This window comes from Zea mays, chromosome 5 (genome assembly GCF_902167145.1).
Source record: "Zea mays cultivar B73 chromosome 5, Zm-B73-REFERENCE-NAM-5.0, whole genome shotgun sequence".
NCBI lineage: Eukaryota > Viridiplantae > Streptophyta > Magnoliopsida > Poales > Poaceae > Zea > Zea mays.
The window spans coordinates 217,713,532-217,735,986 of NC_050100.1; the positions used below are offsets into that span (position 1 = coordinate 217,713,532).

General features: G+C 48.0%; 1 pseudogene; it reads right to left on the reverse strand.

Annotated features, from left to right (window-relative positions):
* The window catches only part of LOC103628867 (uncharacterized), a 62,305-nt pseudogene extending 53,592 nt beyond the window's left edge, over positions 1 to 8,713 (reverse strand).
* Positions 8,714 to 22,455: the final 13,742 nt, after the last annotated feature.

Below are 22,455 nucleotides of genomic sequence, written 5' to 3' on the forward strand. Positions count from 1 at the left end.
CCCCCCTTCAACGGCGAACACGTCTCCGGCTCGCCCGAGGCCTTGCCTTCCCTAAGAAGCAACCCTGACTAAGTCGTCGCGCCGACCGACCGAGCCGCAGGAGCATTTAACGCAAAGGAGGTCAGGCCCTGCCGAAGGCGCCATAGGAAGCTCCGCCCGACCCAGGGCTCGGACTCGGGCTAAGCCCTGGAAGACGGTGAACTCCGCTCCGCCTGACCCAGGGCTCGGACTCGGGCTAAGCCCCGGAAGACGGCGAACTCCGCTCCGCCCGACCCAGGGCTCGGACTCGGGCTAAGCCCCGGAAGACGGCGAACTCCGTTCCGCCCGACCCAGGGCTCGGACTCGGGCTAAGCCCCGGAAGACGGCGAACTCCGCTCCGCCCGACCTAGGGCTCAGACTCGGGCTAAGCCCCGGAAGACGGCGAACTCCGCTCCGCCCGACCTAGGGCTCAGACTCGGGCTAAGCCCCGGAAGATGGTGAACTCCGCTCCGCCCGACCCAGGGCTCGGACTCGGGCTAAGCCCCAGAAGACGGCGAACTCCGCTCCGCCCGACCCAGGGCTCGGACTCGGGCTAAGGCCCCAGAAGACGACGAACTCCGCTTCGCCCGACCCAGGGCTCGGACTCGGGCTCAGCCCCAGAAGACGACGAACTCCGCTTCGCCCGACCCCAGGGCTCGGACTCCGCCCTGGCCTCTGCCGACGACCTCCGCCTCGCCCGACCCAGGGGCTCAGACTCGGCCTCTGCCGACGACCTCCGCCTCGCCCGACCCAGGGGCTCGGACTCGGCCTCGGCCATGGAAGACAGACTCGACCCCGGCTTCGGAGGAGCCTCCACGTCGCCCAACCTAGGGCACAGGCCAGCCACGTCGACAGGAAGCGCCATCATCACCCTACCCCGAGCCGACTCGGGCCGCAGAGAACAAGACCGGTGTCCCATCTGGCTAGCTCCGCCAGATAGGCAATGATGGTGCCCCGCTAGCCCCATGACGACGGCGGATCTCAGCTCTCTTACGGAAGCAGGGCGACGTCAGCAAGGACACAACCGCTCCAACAGCTGTCCCTCTGCCAGGCTCCGTTGCTCCTCCGACAGCCACGACATCACACCAGCAGGGTGCCAAGATCTCTCCGGCCGCCACATTGGCATGTACTTAGGGCGCTAGCTCTCCCCCGCTAGACACGTAGCACTCTGCTACACCCCCATTGTACACCTGGATCCTCTCCTTACGCCTATAAAAGGAAGGACCAGGGCCTTCTTAGAGAAGGTTGGCCGCGCGGGGACGAGGACGGGGACAGGCGCTCTCTTGGGGCCGCTCGCTTCCCTCACCCGCGTGGACGCTTGTAACCCCCTACTGCAAGCGCACCCGACCTGGGCGCGGGACGAACACGAAGGCCGCGGGATTCCCATCTCTCTCTCGCCGGACTCCGGCCTCCTCGCTCCTTTCCCCCCTTCGCGCTCGCCCACGCGCTCGACCCATCTGGGCTAGGGCACGCGGCACACTCACTCGTCGGCTTAGGGACCCCCCGGTCTCGAAACGCCGACAAAAGGCAAAGGCAGTAGATACACTATGCTAAAGGGAACTGTAGAATTCACCAGTTCCAAAGGAGAAAGATTTGAAGTTGAAGTTGCAGTAACTACCACCATCGGACTAGCGTCATTCTTAGCAGATGAGAAGTTGGTGGGTGACAACATCCGTGCAGTTAGGGATTTTTTCCGTATGTCTTTCCAGAGGAGTTACTAGGGATGCCACCAGATAGGGAAGTTGAGTTTGTCATTGATCGCTTACCTAGGACTACCCTTACTCCTAAACGGCCATACAAGATGTCCGTAGAAGAACTAAAGGAATTTAAGAAGCAATTAACAGAGTTACAATAGTTTGGGTACATTCGTTCGAGTTCCTCACCTTGGGGAGCGCCAGTTCTATTTGTACAGAAGAAAGATGGATCGTAAGGGATGTGTGTGGATTATAGGACCCTTAATGATGCTACTGTGAAGAACAAGTATCTGTTACCCTGAATTGAGGACCTATTTGATCAGATGAGAGGTGCAAGGGTATTCTCGAAGATTGATCTCCGGTCGAGTTATCACCAAATGAAGATTAGACCATCGAATATTCCCAAGACGAATTTCTCGACCCGATATGGTTTATATGAGTTCACTGTTATGTCATTTGGTCTAACTAATGCACCAGCCTATTTTATGGATCTGAAGAATAAGGTGTTCATGATCTGGACAGATTCGTCGTGGTTTTCATCGACGATATTCTTATTTATTCCAAGAGTGATAGTGATCATGAGAAACATCTGAGATTGGTGCTACAAGAAGCTATGAGATAATCAACTCTACGCCAAGTTTAGCAAATGCGAGTTTTGGATTGACGAGGTGCCATTTCTTGGACATATCATTTCTAATGGAGGGATACCAGTGGATCCTGCTAAAGTTAAGGAGATAGTGGTGTGGAGCATACCCACTATAGTTACTGAGATCCGGAGTTTCTTGGGACTTGCAGGATACTATTGGAGATTTATTGAAGGATTTTCTAAGATTGCTAAGTCAATGACCTCACTTCTGGAGAAAGGAAGAGAGTTTAAGTGGGATGAGAAGTGCCAAGATAGTTTTGATCAATTGAAGGAGAGATTGATGTCACCACCAGTATTGGTTATGCCAGATCTGCAGAAGGGTTTTGATATTTATTGTGATGCATGTGGCCAAGGATTGGGATGTGTGCTTATGCAAGAAGGTCATGTGATTGCCTATGCATCTCGTCAGTTGCGGAAACATGAATTGAACTACCCCACTCATGACTTGGAGCTAGCTGACGTTGTGCATGCACTTAAGATTTGGAGACACTACATTATGGGAACTAAGTGCCAAGTATACACGGATCATAAGAGATTGAAGTATATATTCACTCAGAAGGATCTCAACCTTAGGCAACGCCGTTGGTTGGAGCTCATTAAGGATTATGATTTGGAGATTCACTATCACCCAGGCAAGGCAAATTTGGTTGCAGATGCCTTGAGTCGGAAGGAGCATGTTCACTCCGCTTTCGTTGTCCAGCTACCTGATGAATTAGCAAAAGATTTCGAGAGACTCAACTTGGGAATTGTTATGCATACGGAAGGAGTTACTATTGAATTGGAACCTACCTTGGAGCAAGAAATTCGTAAAGGTCAGGTTGGTGATGCCAAAATCCAGGAGATCAAGGATCTGATAATAGAAGGTAGAGGCCCAGAGTTCACAGAGGATGAGCAAGGCACGATATGGTTCAAGAATCGGATCTGTGTTCCCGATATTGATAGTCTTCGGGAAACCATATTGAAGGAGGCACATGATTCAGTTTATTCTATCCATCCTGGGAGTACTAAGATGTATCAGGATTTGAAGCAAAAATATTGGTGGTATGGATTGAAGAGAGATGTGGCTATGTGCGATGTGTGCCAAAGAGTTAAGGCTGAACACCAGAGGCCAGCTGGACTACTGCATCCACTGAAGATACCTGAGTGGAAATGGGAAGAGATTGATATGGACTTCATTGTTGGATTACCCCGCACGTCTGCTGGATATGATTCTATATGGGTGATTGTGGATAGGCTAACTAAAGTAGCCCACTTTATTCCAGTGAAGACCACGTATTCAGGAGCCAAGTTGGCAGAGTTGTACATGGCACGGATTGTATGCCTGCATGGTGTGCCAAAGAAGATTGTGTCAGACTGGGGATCACAGTTTACCTCTCGGTATTGGAAGAAGTTACACGAGTCCTTGGATACGAGATTGAATTTTAGTTCGGCTTACCATCCACAGACTGATGGGCAGACAGAGAGGACCAACCAAGTGCTGGAAGATATGTTAAGAGCTTGTGCCCTTAAACATGGTGGTAGTTGGGCTAAGAGTCTACCGTATGCGGAGTTCTCTTATAATAATAGCTATCAGGCCAGTTTGAAGATGTCACCATTTGAAGCTTTATATGGCAGGAAGTGCAGGACCCCATTGTATTGGGATCAAACTGGTGAAAGACAGTTGTTTGGGCCTGAGATTATACAAGAAGTAGAGGAGCAAGTTCAGCAAATAAGGGAGAATTTGAGAACTGCACAGTCAAGGCAGAAAAGCTATGCTGACACCCGGAGAAGACTACTTGAGTTTAAGGAGGGTGATTATGTCTATTTGAAGGTGTCACCACTCCAGGGTATGAGGAGATTCAAAGTCAAAGGAAAGTTGTCCCCTTGCTTTATTGGACCCTTCTTAATCTTGAAGCGAGTGGGAGAGGTTGCATACCAATTGGAGTTACCGGATCATCTTGCGGATGTTCATGATGTTTTTCATGTATCTCAGCTGAAGAAATGTCTCAGGGTGCCTGAGGAACAATTACCAATGGAGGACCTTAGTGTTCAGGAGGATTTGACTTATGCTGAGTACCCCATCAGGATTCTTGATACATTGACTCGAGTTACAAGGAATAAGGTTATAAAGATGTGCAAAGTGCAATGGAGCCACCACGGTGAAGATGAAGCTACTTGGGAAAGAGAAGAAGAGCCTCGCATAGACTTTCCTCACCTTTTCCCTAGATCTTCTTAAATCTCGAGGACGAGATTAATTTTAAGGGGGGTAGGATTTGTAATACCCACTTTGTAAGAAAAATAGAGAAAAGATAAATTTCATCCCTTTATATATATATATATATGTGTGTGAGTCATCTATGTTCATCATTTCATGCGGACACCCTACTTAGCAAGAATAAATAACAAAAGACACTCAAATAACTTGTGCATCCTTTGGAGTTTTTGTTTGCTTGTGCATTAAAATAATAACAATAATAATGCTAGTAGAAATAAAACAATGACTCGAGATGAAGTTTGAATCCTAAATTGAGAATTAGGGTTTGAAATAAAGAAGGAAAGAGAAAATACTATACAATACAAAAATAAATTTATAAATAGATAAATTTATTCCACAATAATTTATTCAAATCATATACTCAGAAATTTGAGTACAAGTTCACCACAAATTTGAAATTCAATTGAGATTCAAAAATAGGAAAGAAAAGGGAATAAAAGAAAAGGAAAAGAAAAATGAGGGAAGTGTCTAACTGGGCCTGCGGTGTCCAATTCGACCCATTTGGGGCAATTTCCTCGCGCTGGCCCAACCAAAACCGCTCCACCGCGTGCTCACGATTCTCTGCCACGCGGGCCCCACGCACCGGTACGCACGCCTACGCCAAACACCTACCCCGCACTCTTTGCCTTGGGTCGCTGACACTTGGGCCCGCTCGGCTGACGCATTATCGCACGCGCGCACGGACCACTGGGCGAAGGGCCCCACCTGACAGCCGACGCACTGTGGATCTTCCACCTCCCTCCTCTCGTGGCTGCTGTGGCCGAGATCTCCGCTGGCGCCCGCAATTTTAGCTGACTGGGCGCAACCAGCCCTAACCCGATCTCGCCTGCAGCCTCGCTAATGCACGCAACTGTAGGACCTCACCCAGGCCGCCATGGTCAGGACCTCCCTAACGACCCGCCGCTAATCTCGCCACCAGAGGAGAGGTAGCGTGCGCCTCAACCGACTCACCTCGAACATATAATGTCTAGCGCGCCGTCAACTTCTACCTTTCCTCCCTCCATCTGTGCACACCAACGCCTTAGCGCCACCAACTGTGAGTGATCCGAGAGGGGGCGACCATCGGGAGGATTGCCGTCGGCGTCAAATCCTGATCCTTGCAGCGGGCACGGCTCTGCGACTTGCATTGGGAGCGTCGCCGAGTGTCGAGGAGCGTGTCCGTGGACCGCGCGGATCGGGGCATTGGACTGGGTGACCGGAATTGCGCATCGACCTTCCTTCTCTACCATCGTACCACAAGCCGCTGTGGACCGCAACCGTGGCACTCCAATCTAGGGTAAGGACCAAATCATTCGATTCGTTGCACGCCCTAGATCGTTTAGACCTGGTTGTGTTGTGGGACCGGCTCGGTAGCGCCAATTCGCGTGTCGCCGGTGATGCGCCGCCGCGCATCTTGGTCACCGCCGCGCTCGGACTGCTGGGATTGGGGAAGAAACGAGCGACCGTCAATTGACTGATGTGCGACTACGATTAGATGAAGATATCGATTTGTGGAGAATCCGGCGTGGCCGTGAGATCCTGATCCTACGCACGGGAGTGTCCCTCGCTACTTAAAATCCGCTTCGTCGATCTATGATCCTGCGATCCTGGTGCCATACTGGTTCATCGCCTGCGGAATTAGATCTGTACCATCTATGTGTGATCAAACGGCCATTACTGGTCAATACCCCTTCGCCATATACGTTTTGCAGAAAAGCCCCCGCGGAAATCACTAATCAACCCGCTATCCTGAGTGCACTATTCTATGAGTCTCGGTAAACTTGCGCCAGAGCCCCTGACCTATCCAGAAACTGAGGCCCAGTTCAGAGATAATTAAAAGCAGAAAATTGATTTTAGAAATTCGTTTTTAATACAAAAACAATTCTAGAAATTTGTAAAATGCATAGAAAATTCATTTTAGCTTCAAATTGAGCCATTCCAATTTCTAAAATTTTGTAATAAGATTCTCTATCATTTAGTGCCTCTGTTTTGACATGAAAACAATAAGAAAATTAATTTATCATTTAATCCTATTTCAAGCACATTAAATCTTAGAAAATTCATAACTTGAAATCTATAACTCCAAATTTAATGATTCCAATTCCTATGGCCTCATTTTAATGTGTAGAGTTTTACTGTATATTTTATTTACATGTTTGATGTGATGTTAATTTATGCTATACTATGTATGTATTGTGTTGATGCGGGTAGACGAGCAAGCAACTGTGGAATCTGAGGTTCAACAAGTAGAAGTAGCTGGGCAGGAGCTCATTGAAGGCAAGTTGTGCCCTTGATCACTTACTTTTCCCAGCCATGTTCTTATTAATTTTAATGATCTGCATAGGTTAATTTTTGATGGGATCCTTTAGGTTACCCCAGTTTTGGTTATCTTTATACCTTGTTCACCATTGAAATATTTTTGGGTAGTACTTGCTATTGCTTTATGTGGATTGGGTATGGAGATACACTACTCATGATTATTCTGTTATTATCTTGATATTATTACTGTTCATGTTAAGATCATTAAATTAATGGGAACATGGAGCAACCACCCGGGAAAACAGTGCTACCACAAGGGTTTAATGGGACGCCCTTGGCTGATTAACTAGGAAAGCTAGTGGAGGTCTTCCTTACCCGAAAGGGGCAAGGGCAGTAGGGGAGTGGTCAGTGTAGGGAGGTCCTTGGTTGATTTTGCTGCGATGGCGGTCAGGCAAGAACCCTGCACTGGAGCTTCCTATAAACTGTAGCAGGATTTCTGAAGCTAGTGGAACTTTGTAAAGGTCTCGTGGTGTTACCCTGCCTCGCCTCCTCGGTAGAGGTGTATGGGATTGGCCGTCTCTTGGCAGATGGGTAACATGACTTGTGGGTAAAGATGCGCAACCTCTGCAAAGTGTAAAACTAGTATACTAGCCGTGCTCACGGTCATGAGCGGCTCGGACCCTCACATGATTAATTATGGAACTTAAATTTAACTTGACATTTGCATCGCATTTGGGATTATTTTACTATTACTTTTCTTTATTATTATTAAGGTTTGGTATTTACTTACACTTAGTAATTGCTAATAAAATTTTGACCAACTTATAAAAGCAATGCTCAGCTTCAGCCTTTATTTCATTGATCAGCCTTACACTACATGAACTCCCACCTTTGGTGAGTTCATGCCACATTATTCCCCACGACTTGTTGAGCTATGAACGTATGTGAGCTCACCCTTGCTGTCTCACACCCCCCCCCACAGGAGAAGAACAGGTGGTCGAAGAGGAGCCGCCTAACACTGAGGCATTCGACTTGATCTAGGTGGCGTTTCTCAGTTGACATTGGCGCCGACGATCCTTAGTTCGTTTTATATTTATTCTTTTACTTTGTAATAAGTCTTCCGCTATGTAATAAATACTCTGATGTTTTGTGACATTTATCTCTATACACTCTGTTATTATATATGTTGTCTTCTTGGCGCATGTATGAGATGCACCCGGCTTTGTCCTTTAAAACCGGGTGTTACAACTTGTTTGTAGCATATCCCCTGCATGATTTGTGGACATAGTGCTTGCTGAGTTTTTGGACGTAAATGGACCCCCAACGTGATGTAATGGCGTTCTTACTGTCTCGATGCATTTACCCTTCATCTATTCACTTGAGCGTATGGACAACTTTGCTAGCGTGGAGAACGAGAAGTGGTAATCTATGGTTTAAGTTGAGGTTGTTCACGGGTTCCTTGCTATGTTGTTGCAAACAAAATCGGACTACATACACATATGTGGCACCCAAAAGGAATGTGCAGTAGGATAGGAATGCACATGGTACCTTGCATTGCTTATAGTGACTGTTCTCTTCATGACCTCAGTCTGTCGTCCCCTTGTGCGTAGTGATGAAACATGGGAGATCACGCTGACAACACCGAGCACATCTACCATAGAGATGGTGAGGGCATTAGTACTGTATTCATGTTACCTATAACATGTAAACCACTATGCCTAGAAGGTTACCAGTGAAATATTCCTTGTAGTCCACGTGTGGTTGGAGCTGGTCTATGGGAGGGAGGTTATATGTGCAACCCGGAAAAGCAGGGGGGATCTGGAGGACAACCTCAGCCGTAGTCCACTTTGTAAAGCTGATCATGTTGCAGTTTTCTACCGGTTTGTAGAATCTGTTAGCTTTCCTGACTAAGAAATACTTCAAGTTGTATATCTCTCCCTCATTGAGCAGCGCATTGAACTGTTGGCACAATGGAGGATAGATCTGGGCATGTATGTTGTTTCCCTAACAAAAGGAGGTAACATTTTAAGCAACACGCAAGAATTGCATAGAACACTGTATAGAAGAATTGCATAGGCCATTGTATATCATGTTGTCTGAGCTGATGGTTATTATGCATGCACAAGTATTAGACCAGTATAAAGATGGATCTACCTCTTCATCAAGCAAAACAAGATCAGTATGCAGGAGCCTACTGTCATCCTGAGGATCAAGGAATTCCCAAAGCCTAGAGACACGCACACACAAGCTATGAGAGCAGTCTCCAACCATAAGGCTAGGAATGAGTATGTCCCCCATCTGCAGTAATGAAGCAGAGGTCAGTCATTTCCAGCGAAATAAGCAACCAATAAACACTACACTCGATGCTGATAAGGGCAGTATGTTTACAAAAAAAATATTTAGGATAGGAGAAACATGCCAGGTAAAGTTAGGTCAACATCATTGAGTAGGCATCTACCACGGATGTTGTATGACAAGATCTATTGGAGCATGCAGACATAGCGGTTTCCCTTTGTAAACTTGCGACATATAGTGCTTGCATGCCAGTAGGCCGCTAGACGAACGAGATATGAGACAAAAAATTCTTTTGGTGGGGAAGCAGTCGTAGAACAGAATAGGTACAATAACTAAACGCGTTGCTGGTATACACATTTTTATTTTACACATTGGTTATGTACAAGTCTGAGTCGATTATGCACTAAGAAGTCTACAGGGGGTCCGCATCTACGGCCCGCAACACTTCTCGGTAAACAACGTTTCGAGTCTGTGATCCGCAAAAACCATCAGGATTTTCAATCAAAATTCTAGGACCACTTCTAGATGTAACCCTTGAAACAGTGACGTAAAGCTGGCCATGCGTAAACACAGAACTGTCAAGGTAGAGGCCAACCGTTGAGAGGGTCTGACCCTGGCTCTTATTAATCGTCATGGCATAACATATTCGTATTGGAAATTGTCTTCTTTGTAATGTGAAGGGCCATTTGACATCGGTAGTGTTAAGCGCAATCCTCGGTATGAAAACCTCTTCGCCAACTCCGGAGGGCGTTAGTACTACGCATTTAAGAATACGATGCCCGACCTCAGTTACAAGCATCCTTGTTCCATTACAAAGCCCCACAGTCTGGTTCAAGTTACGTAACAGCATGACTGTGATGCCTCTTTTTAGCACGAGTTTGTGGTAAGGGAAATTTGCTGCATTAATAAAGTTTAGGAATTCAGTAGGATATAGCATGTCAAAATCAGGTATGCTTTCAGACGCCTTTGAGATCGTGTCACAGCTAAGGCATTGGACACCATGTGCAGGGAGCATTGAGACAATGTAGTCGTTTATTTTATCGGTTGTAAGGTTATTAGGACATACAATGGCGCGTGTAGCTAAGTATGTAGGGTCCATATATTTCTCTAACAAATCTGGGTAGACCTCGGATATGAGTGCCGCAGTAGCATCACCATCCGTGTGTATCAACAAATCTTCAGGAATCGTAACCCATGTAGGTTCGGACTCGTCTCCTCTTGTCATCGCTGGCAGAGCACCATCGCCGATATCAAAGACCCATTTGCTAAACTGTTCCAAGTCCGCACGTTCCTTCCCATGTAAAGACGGGTTGGAGAGCCTCATATTTGTTCGCAGTTTCAAAACAGTAGCGTGTTGCCACAACGGTGAGCTGGTAACTAATGCGTTCATTATGGCATATCGTGAACCTTTGCGCACCACGGGTAAAATCTGGCGAAAGTCTCCTCCAAGCACAATAGGTTTGCCACCAAATGGGATGTTCGCATTTTCCGCTCTATGTTCCGAAAGAATATCACGCATAGTCCTGTCTAGGGCCTCAAAGCAATGCCTATGGGTCATCGGCGCCTCGTCCCATATGACAAGAGAAGTCCGCTGTATAAGTTCAGACAGCATGGTACCTCTCTTGACACCACAAACACCACCCTCATCTAGATCGAAGGGTATTTTGAAACGTGAATGAGCAGTACGGCCTTTTGGTAATAGTAGTGAAGCCACGTCAGAGGACGCTACAACAAGCATAAGTTTTTGTTGGGACCTCAAATGCGTGAGTATAGCGTTCCACAAGAAAGTTTTACCCGTCCCACCATGTCCACATACGAAAAATACGCCTCGCGAGCAGGAGAGCGCAGATTCAGTTAGCTTTTTGAAAATGAGCCGTTGGTTAGCATTCAACTACAAGACAGCAGCAGCATCATGGTCACACAATAGCAATGGTTTAGGACTCAGTTCGTCGTTTATCAACCGGTTGCCAAACACTATGTCACAACAGGACGATAAGATTGGAAGGTCATAATCAGCTATGTTGGCACCACTGTTAGCGAACGTGTCTGCTAGCTTCCTCAAAAGCAACATAAGAAGTTGTTCATGTGGAGCTGTGTAGTGCGGGTTGCCAAGGGCTTCTCTAAGACCATGGTGTATGTCATCGGTGAAGTAGATCCAATATTTGTCAAACAAATCACGAACATTGCAAACAGGACAATGAACGACAATGGTAATGAACATTTGTCGAAGCTGAAACGCCGAGGCAGAGAGTATTGCCTCATCAAATAGAAGGTTCCACTCGTTGTCACCTTCGAGAAAACCACGTGCTTCGCATGCCTCTCTAAATGTTTTGTACACAGTATTTTGGAAGGTCCTCATATCAACGAAGCTCATCGCACCAGAAACAAACATCAAGAGCATGCGTAGATAGTATAGCTCCCCAGCTGTTGGGTGCACATAGTACATGCGACCAATCTTGGTAGACGACAACCTCCTTCTACGCCAACACCTAATAGAAACGTCCCACGACCACTCTTTGGGGAAATCACAATAAGTCAGGCGACATGCATCACTATGTTTCAGGTTTGTTTCAAACCATTCAGTTAACATTGTCTTCTTTGCTGCACGGCTCAAAAGCAACGCTTGTAGCTCTGCCCTAGGCTCGTACTGCACGATGTTTTTTTAGGTAAGTGCACTGCCAGGCGTTCCACAGAAGGTACTCTAAAGTGAATGTCAAATTCGAAGATTCGCCATAGAGCTTCACATGTTGATAGGTATCTGGCATCTATGTATTCACGAATCTCATTTGGCGGGGCTATTTGAGGACCTGGAGATGCATTAGTTGTGTTCGCAGTCAACTCAAAATATATCTTGGCTCGATCACTTCCCTTGGTAACATATTTAAACAAGTACTTGATCATGTGTGTTTTGTTGCACCAATCGACATTAATATGGGCATTGTATTTTTTGAGCAATTGCATATTATATGGCACTACGCTCCTATTGTCTAATTTTACTCCACCTTTTACTATGAACCGACAACTGTTTCGTCTTCTATAAAGGGTATAGCCAAAAGCGTTAATGACAGTCTCGTCTTGGTATGTCTTAGGAAATTTCTTAGAGCATCTATCGTTTTTCATGCATGGACACCGCCTGTTTTAATCACCGCATGGACCATGTATCATGAATTCATCAACGAGAGCATAACCCAAGGGGTCTATGGCAACGCCAGGTATCTTAGCACATATGAAAGCGTCAATGGCACAGGCCTCTATCTCTGAACGACCACCAAGCAACCATAGAAGACAGTGTATGTATGGTAAGCCCCTTTTTTGGAATTCTACGGTATAAATCACTGCATAGGAAAGGCTACAGATGAGAGCATGCAAAGCAATATTAAGGGACCACTCAATATGTCAAGATGAAGCTCACTAGCATGAATAGGACCAAAAATTTTATTTTCTCTAATGTCTGCTGTGAATTCATCGACCTTCATATGGAAGACCCTTACAATGATATCGAAACGATCGCATGCCTGCTGACCAGGGTCGAAGCAAAGCGCATCGACTATCTCCTTCCATTTAGGGTTGCATGTGAAGGTGACGAAGAGATCTGGCAGGTCGTATACTTTGTAGATGGCCATCGCGTCTTGGTAGTTCATTACATGGTACCTTCGGCCGCCCGTAAAAGATGCATGCACGATCACTCTTCCACCAACTGAATCTGCACTAGTGAGACCCCTGCCAATGGCGTCTGTTATCCCCTGTACGGATTCACAATGCAATTCTTTTTGGTGGTCCGCTATGAATCGCAATCGAGATGCCTCGATTGTAGAATACGCATCGACAGCTAGCTGGTTGCTCAGCCTACCATAGCAAGTGTGTCACACCCGGTTTCAGAAGGCAAACCGAATGCGAACTATGTACGTGCCAGGATCAGAATTCACGTACACAGCGATTACATAAATGAACATCATCGCACAGTGCTCGAATAATGACATAAAAGAGTATTAACTTATTACATCACAGAGTCATAGACATCCACATAGTCATCGAATTAACAGATAAATCAAAGTGCTAGCGAAACGCAGTAAAGATAAGGCCTTCACAGGCAGCTGACTGGGGGTTGCCGCCAACCCACACCTAAAACTCGTCGTAGTCTTGGAACTCCTGGAAGTCTCCTTCCACGACTTCGTCTTCTCCTGAGCAATGGTTGCAATGTGGACAACCTGGTGTTTTGTGGTAAAGCAAGGATGAGTACACATCAACGTACTCAGCAAATGCCCCGTTTGGCTGAAGTGGACTAGCTTTATGTGGGGTTAGGCTCAAGCAGTTGCTTTTAGTTGGTCAGGTATTTATTATTAGTGAAGCCAGGTTTTTAGCAATAACCAACCCATGAACCATTTCCTCATCGAGGAACAACATTATCATCATCGGACCAAAATCATAAATAGACCCATTGTATCTCGAACCATTTGTATCTCTAATCAAAGAGGATCCCAAGGCTGCTCTTAACCGTGAGCACGGCTGATATACCAGTTTCACTACCCTCTGCAGAGGTCGCACACTTTACCCATGAGCCGTGATTCCCTCTCTAGCCCGGGCTTGCAAGACCCTTATTCACTCCCAAGGTGAATGGCCAGGGATTCACTACGAAGCCTTTACAAAGATTCCCTAGAGGTCATAGCTGCCCGTTAGGTTTCTCTAGTTTGATAAACACAGTACCTCTCCCCGCAGGAGGGCGACTAAAAAGCAAAACGAAAGAACCTCGGCACCCAGCCTCGGCAGAGCAAGCACTGTGCCTGGACCCCATTGACGGCACGACGGCGAAGCAACTACACTTCTAGTTCATCTAATTAATCAGCTAAGGGCACCACATTCCACCCTCATGGTTGCACTGTTATCCCGGGTGGTCTCTCAACGAACAGGTCCTTACGGAGAGGTACTCAGGAAACAGCCTGAGCCCCCTAGAGTATCACAAGATCATCGACATCATCAGGATAACAGTATCATAAATAGTCTCATCATGTTCATTGATTAAGTTAAAGCAATAGCATAATGCTAACCATGATAACCCAGAGGTAAACAAGGATGAGATAAATAGAAAGCTAGTCAATCCTTAGGTTTCAATTGAGTAATGCGGGACAATAAATTATAAGTGAATGGGACAGAATAGGTCAGAGGACACTTGCCTTCACCAAGCTGCTGTTGCTCAGGGTCTTCTCCTGCAATTCCCTCAGACTCCACGAACGGTCCGATATCTACGCGAGTGCAAACATACATCCAACATTCTTGAAATGGTAGAAAACAGTACACCATACAACAGTATAGATCAAATAAATATGCACGCGACAAAGAATTCGCATCTACGATTACGCGAGAACGGAACCGAGACGACTGATACTACGGTCGAGGGATATCACAGGTATACTAAGCGAATATGAATTATAATATTTAATTCAGCTTAATCATATTAACAGAAAATAATCACATGTCGAGTAAAATTACTACTTAGTCCCGATTAGTGTGTTGTTCGAATAACCGTTGCTTAAATATATATTTAATTAGCGCGAGCTATTCTAGGTGAGATGAGTCATTAGCGTGCGTAAAACGCACGACGACGCATGTGAACAGCACGCACAACGCGCGTGGACAGCACGCGACGATTTATTGCGCGACGCGCGGGCGATGGCGAACGACACGAACGCGCACGGGGTTAGACGGGGGTAGACGGGGGTAGACGAGAGTCGTCTAGGGGTAGATGAAGGGTATGCACACGTAGACGGAGTCCCGTCGACGCACTGCGCGCAAGCAAACGCGAGCGCGCGCACTAGTTGCGCGACGCACGACACATTAAATAATTAGCAAACCGCGGCTAATTAATGACGTGACGACGAACAATCCATATTACGTTTAAACGCGACAATTATATTTCCAAGTTCAATTTAGTTGACGTAACTACTTGGATGGAATATTTTAGACAACAAAAGAATTATCAATTAATCGGTGATTAATACGAGAACTAATTGACTAACGTGTACGGACGATTATAATGAAGTAAACAATTATTGCGCGCAAACTGCGTGCGCGACACGCGCGAAATAGCGCGAGGACTCTACAAACAACGACGACAGCGCGCGCGGTACCCGTGATCACGTGCGAAACTACGCACGCGAGACTGACGAGTACGCGATGCGCTAGGTGACCGTAGCGAGGCACGGCGACGGTAGACGAACGGCCGGGGCGAGCTGGGCAGCGGCGAGCACGCAGCAACACAGCTGCGACGCGCAGGGACGAGGTTCGACGGCGAACGGCTGCTACGGCGCTAAATATAATCGCGGTTGGGCGTGCTGCGCGCGCAGCGACGCGGCTGCGACGCGCAGGGACTAGGCTCGACGGCGAGGGGATGCTGCTGCTACGTCGACGCTAAGCGACGGCGGCCTCTGCTCGCCGGACGAGAGCGCGCGGGGCTGCTGGACGCGCCGGCTAAGCGTTGCGCAGGGGCCGACCGACGAGACGACGGTTGGGCTGGGCTGCAGGGACGTCAGCGGGGTCGGGCTATGCGTAGAGCGCGGTGGCGAAGCAGCACGTAGAACAGGAAGCGAAGGGCTACAGGCGGCTTCTCGGCGCCTCGCCCACGGGGCAGCAGGGCGGGTGCTGTGAGGTAGCAGCGGCCATGGCGGCTCGCACGGCTGGCGAGGCTTGCGGGGTGCGAAGCATGTGAAGTGCGCAGGGGAAACGGCTCCCTGGCCGCGTCCGCCATGGGGCTGCACGAGGAAGAAGACCTCCGAGGGGAGGGGAGAGAACAGGCGATGGGGAGGATGCTCACCACGGCGGACTAGCGGCGACGCTCCGGGCGGGACGTGGCTCCAGCGGCGGTTCGGCGAGTCGGAGAGCGAGGTCGCGACGAGGGAAGGCGGCGTGGGCGAAAAATCTGGGCGAGAGCACGAACGGTTTGGTTTTGGAGACGTCGTGGGCGGCTGAAAGTTCGCAGGGTCGGTTTGGGGAAGAAACACAGCGTTTCTGCGTCCTGGCGCGCGGGGCCCACTGGGCGGCGACAGCAGCAGGCGCTCCACGCGAGCGTAGTCGCGTGCGCGCAACGCGGCTGGGCGCAGGGCGCTGGGCGCTGGGCCTGCTAGCCACCAGGCGCGCTGGGCCGCGCGGCTGCAGGCGCGCGCGCTGGGCCGCGGCTGGGCTGGGGGGGAGAAAGAGAGGGGGAGGGGGCGCAGGTGGGCTGGCCGAAATGGGCCAGGGAAGGGGGCTGGGCCACTTTTCCTTTTCCTTTTTCTTTCTCTTTTCTTTCTGTTTTCTATTTATTTCAGATTAACTTTATGCACAAACAAATGATTAATTGAAAGATCAAGCAAACCATTCATCAAACAACAAACAAACAAAATAAATGTTCTACAACATGATGCAACAACCATTATTTCCCTTAGGTTTTTTTTAACCCACTAGATTATAATTGCATTTATAAATAAAATAACCACTCCTCTTCAATAGAAAAGAGAAAAACAGAGATTGGGGAAGATGAGATGAGAGGAATAACACCTGAATTTGTGGATATGAGCAAAGAAATTTTATACCCCCAAATTCAGGGTGTTACAAACCTATCCCCCTTAAAAGAATCTCGCCCCGAGATTCAAGGTTGGTCAGCAAAGAGTTCGGGGTATTTGGCTTTCAGATCATCTTCTCGTTCCCAGGTTGCTTCTTCCTCAGAGTGGTGGCCCCATCTGACTTTGCACATTCTGATGGTGTTCCTCCGGGTGACTCTGTCTGCATACTCCAGAATCTGCGTTGGCTTCTCTATGTAGGTCAAATCCTCTTGGACTTCCAAGCCTTCCACTGACAACTGTTCTTCTGGTACTCGCAGACACTTCTTCAATTGCGACACGTGGAACACATTATGCACTACCGACAAACTTTCTGGTAAGTTGAGCTGGTAGGCCACTTCTCCACGCTTTGCTTGAATCTGATATGGTCCAACGTACCGGGGTGCTAACTTGCCTTTAACTCCGAACCTCCTGACTCCTCTGATAGGTGATACCTTCAGATAGACATAGTCTCCCACTTCAAAACTCAGTTCTCTTCTCCTTCTGTCCGCATAGCTTCGCTGCCTTGATTGTGCTATCTTCAGATTCTCCCGAACCATTTTGATATTCTCTTCGGCTTCAAGCAAAATGTCAGGGCCAAACACCTGTCTCTCTCCAGGCTGGTCCCAATGCAGCGGAGTCCTACAACTCCGTCCATAGAGCGCCTGAAACGGTGACATCTTCAAGCTGGCCTGGTAACTATTGTTGTAGGAGAATTCTGCATAAGGTAACCTTTTGTCCCATCCTGACTTGTCTTGCAACGCACAAGCTCTCAACATATCTTCTAGGATCTGATTAGTTCTTTCAGTCTGACCGTCTGTCTGCGGGTGATAAGCCGAGCTGAAGTTTAAATGCGTGCCCAAAGCTTCTTGTAGTTGCTGCCAGAAATGAGAGGTAAATTGTGTTCCTCGATCTGACACTATCTTCTTCGGCACACCATGAAGGCAGACTATTCGAGACATGTATAACTCAGCTAACACTGCTCCGGTGTACGTTGTCTTCACAGGTATAAAATGGGCTACCTTTGTTAAGCGGTCCACAACCACCCAGATGGAATCATAGCCGGCTCGGGTACGAGGTAGGCCAACTATGAAATCCATCCCGATCTCATCCCACTTCCACTGAGGGATCTGCAATGGCTGCAACAGTCCGGCGGGTCTTTGATGCTCTGCTTTGGTTCTTTGACAGCTATCACAGATGGCGACATATTCCGCGATTTCTCTTTTCATGCCATACCACCAAAATCTCCTTTTTAAATCCTGATACATCTTTTCACTTCCAGGGTGTATGGAGTAGGCTGTCTCATGAGCTTCCTTTAGGATCAGCTCCCGAATAGGTTTGATGTCGGGAACACACAATCGGTCCTTGAACCATATTACTCCATCTTCATCCTCTCGAAAGTCTTTGCCTCTTCCTTCTAAGATCAGTTGCCGGATATTGTTGATATTTTCATCATCCTTCTGCCCTTCTTTGATCTCCCGCTCTAGGGTGGGCTCTAATTCCACTGTTACTCCTTGTGTACTGTTCAGGAAACCGAGACTCAGTCTGTCGAACTCCTTGGCTAACTCATATGGTATTGGGTACGTAGCCATCATATTGACTTGACTCTTCCTGCTCAGAGCATCTGCGACAACATTGGCTTTACCTGGATGGTAATGTATCTCCAACTCGTAGTCTTTGATCAATTCCAACCATCTTCGCTGCCTCATGTTTAACTCTGACTGGGTGAATATGTATTTCAGACTCTTGTGATCTGTGTAGATGTCGCACTTCTGTCCATACAGGTAATGTCTCCATGTTTTTAACGCATGAACCACCGCTGCCAACTCCAGGTCGTGTGTGGGGTAATTCTTCTCATGGATCTTTAGCTGTCGAGATGAGTATGCTACAACTCTTCCTTCTTGCATTAGCACACATCCCAATCCGGTGTAAGAAGCGTCGCAGTACACCGAGAATGGCTTGTGAACATCAGGCAGGACTAACACCGGTGCTGTGGTCAATCTATTCTTCAGTTCTTCAAATGCTTCTTGACACTTTTGGGTCCACTTAAACTCAACTTTCTTCGCTAGCAACGCTGTCATTGGTCTAGCAATCTTTGAAAAGCCTTCAATGAAACGCCTATAGTATCCGGCCATTCCAATGAAGCTCTTGATCCCACGAACATCCTTCGGTGCCTTCCAATTCAGGATATCTGCTACTTTCTTTGGATCCACAGCTAACCCATCTTGGTTTATGATGTGACCCAGAAACAAGACTTCATGAATCCAGAACTCGCACTTACTCAGCTTGGCATACAACTGATGCTCTCGTAGCCTTTGCAATACCATCTTCAAATGCTCCACATGATCTTCCTCATTTTGAGAGTATATGAGAATATCGTCGATGAACACTACCACAAACTTGTCTAGGTAGTCCATGAACACACTGTTCATCAGATACATAAAGAAGGCTGGTGCATTTGTCAAACCAAAGGACATAACTGTATACTCATATAACCCATACTTGGTGATGAATGCTGTCTTCGGTATGTCCGAGGGTCGGATTCTGAGTTGATGGTAGCCTGACCTCAGATCTATCTTCGAGAATACGCTGGCACCTCTGAGTTGGTCAAATAGATCTTCTATTCTTGGCAGAGGGTACTTGTTCTTAATAGTGACTTCATTCAAGGCTCTGTAATCTATGCACATCCTTTTGGTACCATCTTTCTTCTCTACAAACAATACTGGAGCGGCCCAAGGCGAGGTGCTTGGTCTGATGTAACCCTTTTCTAACAGCTCGTCAATCTGCTTCTTGAGTTCCACCAATTCTGGTCCAGACACTCGATAGGCTCTTTTGGAAATGGGGGCGGTACCAGGGATAAGCTCTATGGCAAATTCGACTTTTCTCTCGGGTGGCATGCCCGTTAGCTCCTCAGGAAACACATCCGGAAAGTCCGACACAACCCCAATAGCCTCAAGCGGGTTGGCCTCCTTACTATCAACCGAAATCTGGTGACAATCTCCCTCCGCTGATTTAGGCATCCTTAGCTCAGCCACTACCTCCTCTCCGGATGGGGACTTCAATGTTACGGTCCTCTTGTCACAGCTAACATTCGCTTCATATTTCATTAACCAATTCATCCCTAGGATGACATCTACTCCAAGGGTGTCTATTACTATTAGGTCACTGGGGAACCCTATCCCCCTTATTTCCACCCTTATACTTGGGCATATTCTATCTGCTTGCACTTTACCACCAACCGAATTAATCCTCATGGGCGGCATCATTGCCTCTACTGAGATGTTATGCATTTCTACCCATATTGCAGTGACAAATGAATGAGTTGCACCAGTATCAAATAGCACTTTTGCGGGATGAGATTCGACTGAGAACATACCTACTGCCACATCTGGTGCATCCTGGATCGCTTCGGCCTCCAAGTGGTTCACCTTCCCACGGTTGTACGCTTGGCCACGATTACCTGCTGCCGGCTGCAGTACACCTTGCCTCGTTGGAGCATTGGGGTTGGTCTGCTGCTGCGCCATCTTCTTTGGGCAATGCATCGCCCAGTGGCCTTGTTCTCCACAGTGGAAACATCCTCTGCCTCCTCCTTGTGCTGGGGTTGCTTGGTTGTTCTGATTTGTTGCTGGAGCAGGAATGCGAGGTGCCTGGTTGTTCTGCCTCTGATACTGGTTACTTCCCTGCTGGCTGTTCTGACGATACTGCTGCTGCTGTGGATACTGCCTCTGAAACTGCTGCTGATGCGGGCGCTGATTCTGATTCTGATATCCCTGTGGATGACCAGGCCTGCCTTGCTGAGATGAACTGCCTGAGAAGCGGGGACGGCTGATACTCCCGGACTGTGGTCCACTCATCTTGCGCTTCCGATCTTCCATGTCCTTGCGCTTTCTCTCGGTCATGATCGCCCTATCGATCAGGTGCTGGAAGGTGGGGAAGGTGTGGTTCATCAGCTGGTAATGTAGGGGATCCACCAAACCCCTCATGAACCTGTACTGCCTTTTAGCATCAGTGTTGATGTCTTCAGGTGCGTAACGAGATAGCTGCAGAAACTTGTCCCTGTATTCACTAACAGACAGGGGTCCCTGCCTCAGAGCCAAGAACTCCTCTTTCTTCACGATCATCAGTCCCTCTGGAACATGGTACCAACGGAAACTCTCGCTGAATTCCTCCCAAGTGATAGCTTCGGGGTCAGCATGGGTAGCGAGGTAGGACTCCCACCAGGACTGGGCTGCTCCCCTTAGCTGGCGGGGACCATACAGGACCTTCTCCCTATCGTCACATTGGGCGGTGCGCAGTTCCCTTTCCACTGCACGCAACCAGTCTTCTGCATCCATGGGGTCAGCAGAATGGGCGAAGGTAGGAGGGTGCCCTCTCATGAACTCGCCACGCTTATCCCGTGGCATCTGGGGCATCTGCACTTGCAACTGGGGTTGGGGTTGCTGTTGAGCCTGCTGCATGGCTGCCAGAGTCTTACCAATCGCCTGCACTGCCTGAGTCTGCATCAAGAACATCTGCTCCACTGACATCGGGGGTGGCGGGGGAGGCTGCCTCTGATGTTCCTCCTGCTGGGCACGCTGCTCTTGCTGAGCACGCCTGTTGCATCGGCGCCTGTTGTCAGACATCTGTGGAAAACATTCACACATCAGCATTGATCTTACAATCCTTCAGCATAAGAAAAGGGAATACAGAATCCTTCATGACACTGAGTGAGCAAAAGAGCTTCATTGATCCTCATTATGATTCAACACAGCTTCTCAGATAAAAAGGAAAGTAGAAGTAAATGGTTTCCCAACTAAACAACTGACTTCATTAACATTACTAGCTAAGCCAAACTGCAGGGGAACCCCACAGGTTGGCAACAGTCATTACAAAGATTCAAATCCAGCACAAGTTCATCATAACAAGCATGTAAGCAACTAATAAGCAAACTAAACTGAATGGAAGCAGCTGGTAAGCAAACTAAACTGACTACCTAAGACTGAGACATCTGACTTAAGAATTATTACAAACTCCGACGCTAACGATCTAAGGATCCAGATCTATCCTGGTCTTACAGGCAGGGGAACCATAAGTGTGGTGACCATGTGGCGGCGAGCGGTATGGGTGCTGAGTCCCTGCAGGAGCGGGGGAACCACCCTCCTGGTGGCGGCGCTCTGCTAGCTCAGCCCGCAACTCAGCAATCTCCGTTCGAGCCCTGCTCAGCTCGTCCAGAGAGTGATCCAGCTCAGTGTTAAGCACTGCGACTAGGTTGACTGTGTAGGAAACGGGTGACGCCTAAGAGGGGGGGTGAATTAGGACTTCTAAAACTTTTACTAAACTAGGCCACAATTAAATCCCTAGAGCAAAACCTATGCAAATAATCAAAACTAGAATGTGCAAACTAGGTTTTGTCTAAGTGTTGCTATCTCTACCGCAAAAGCTAAGTTTCAATCTACACTAAATAAGTATGACTACAAGATTGAAACTTAAATGCTTAATATAAATGCGGAATGTAAAGAGCTAAGTAGAGAAGCAAACTCTCGTGGATGACGCCGGTATTTTTACCGAGGTATCCGGAACCACGCAAGGTCCCGACTAATCCTCGTTGGTGCCCCTATGCAAAGGGAAGCCCACGCGAGGGCCAAGCACCACGGTCGAGTAACTCCGTAGAGAGCCGCGGGCCTTCTCCACGCGCAAGTGGTGCTCCGCTTCCGGCTCCTCTCGGACGCTCCCCGCCGTCTCCACTATCGAGCTTCCGGC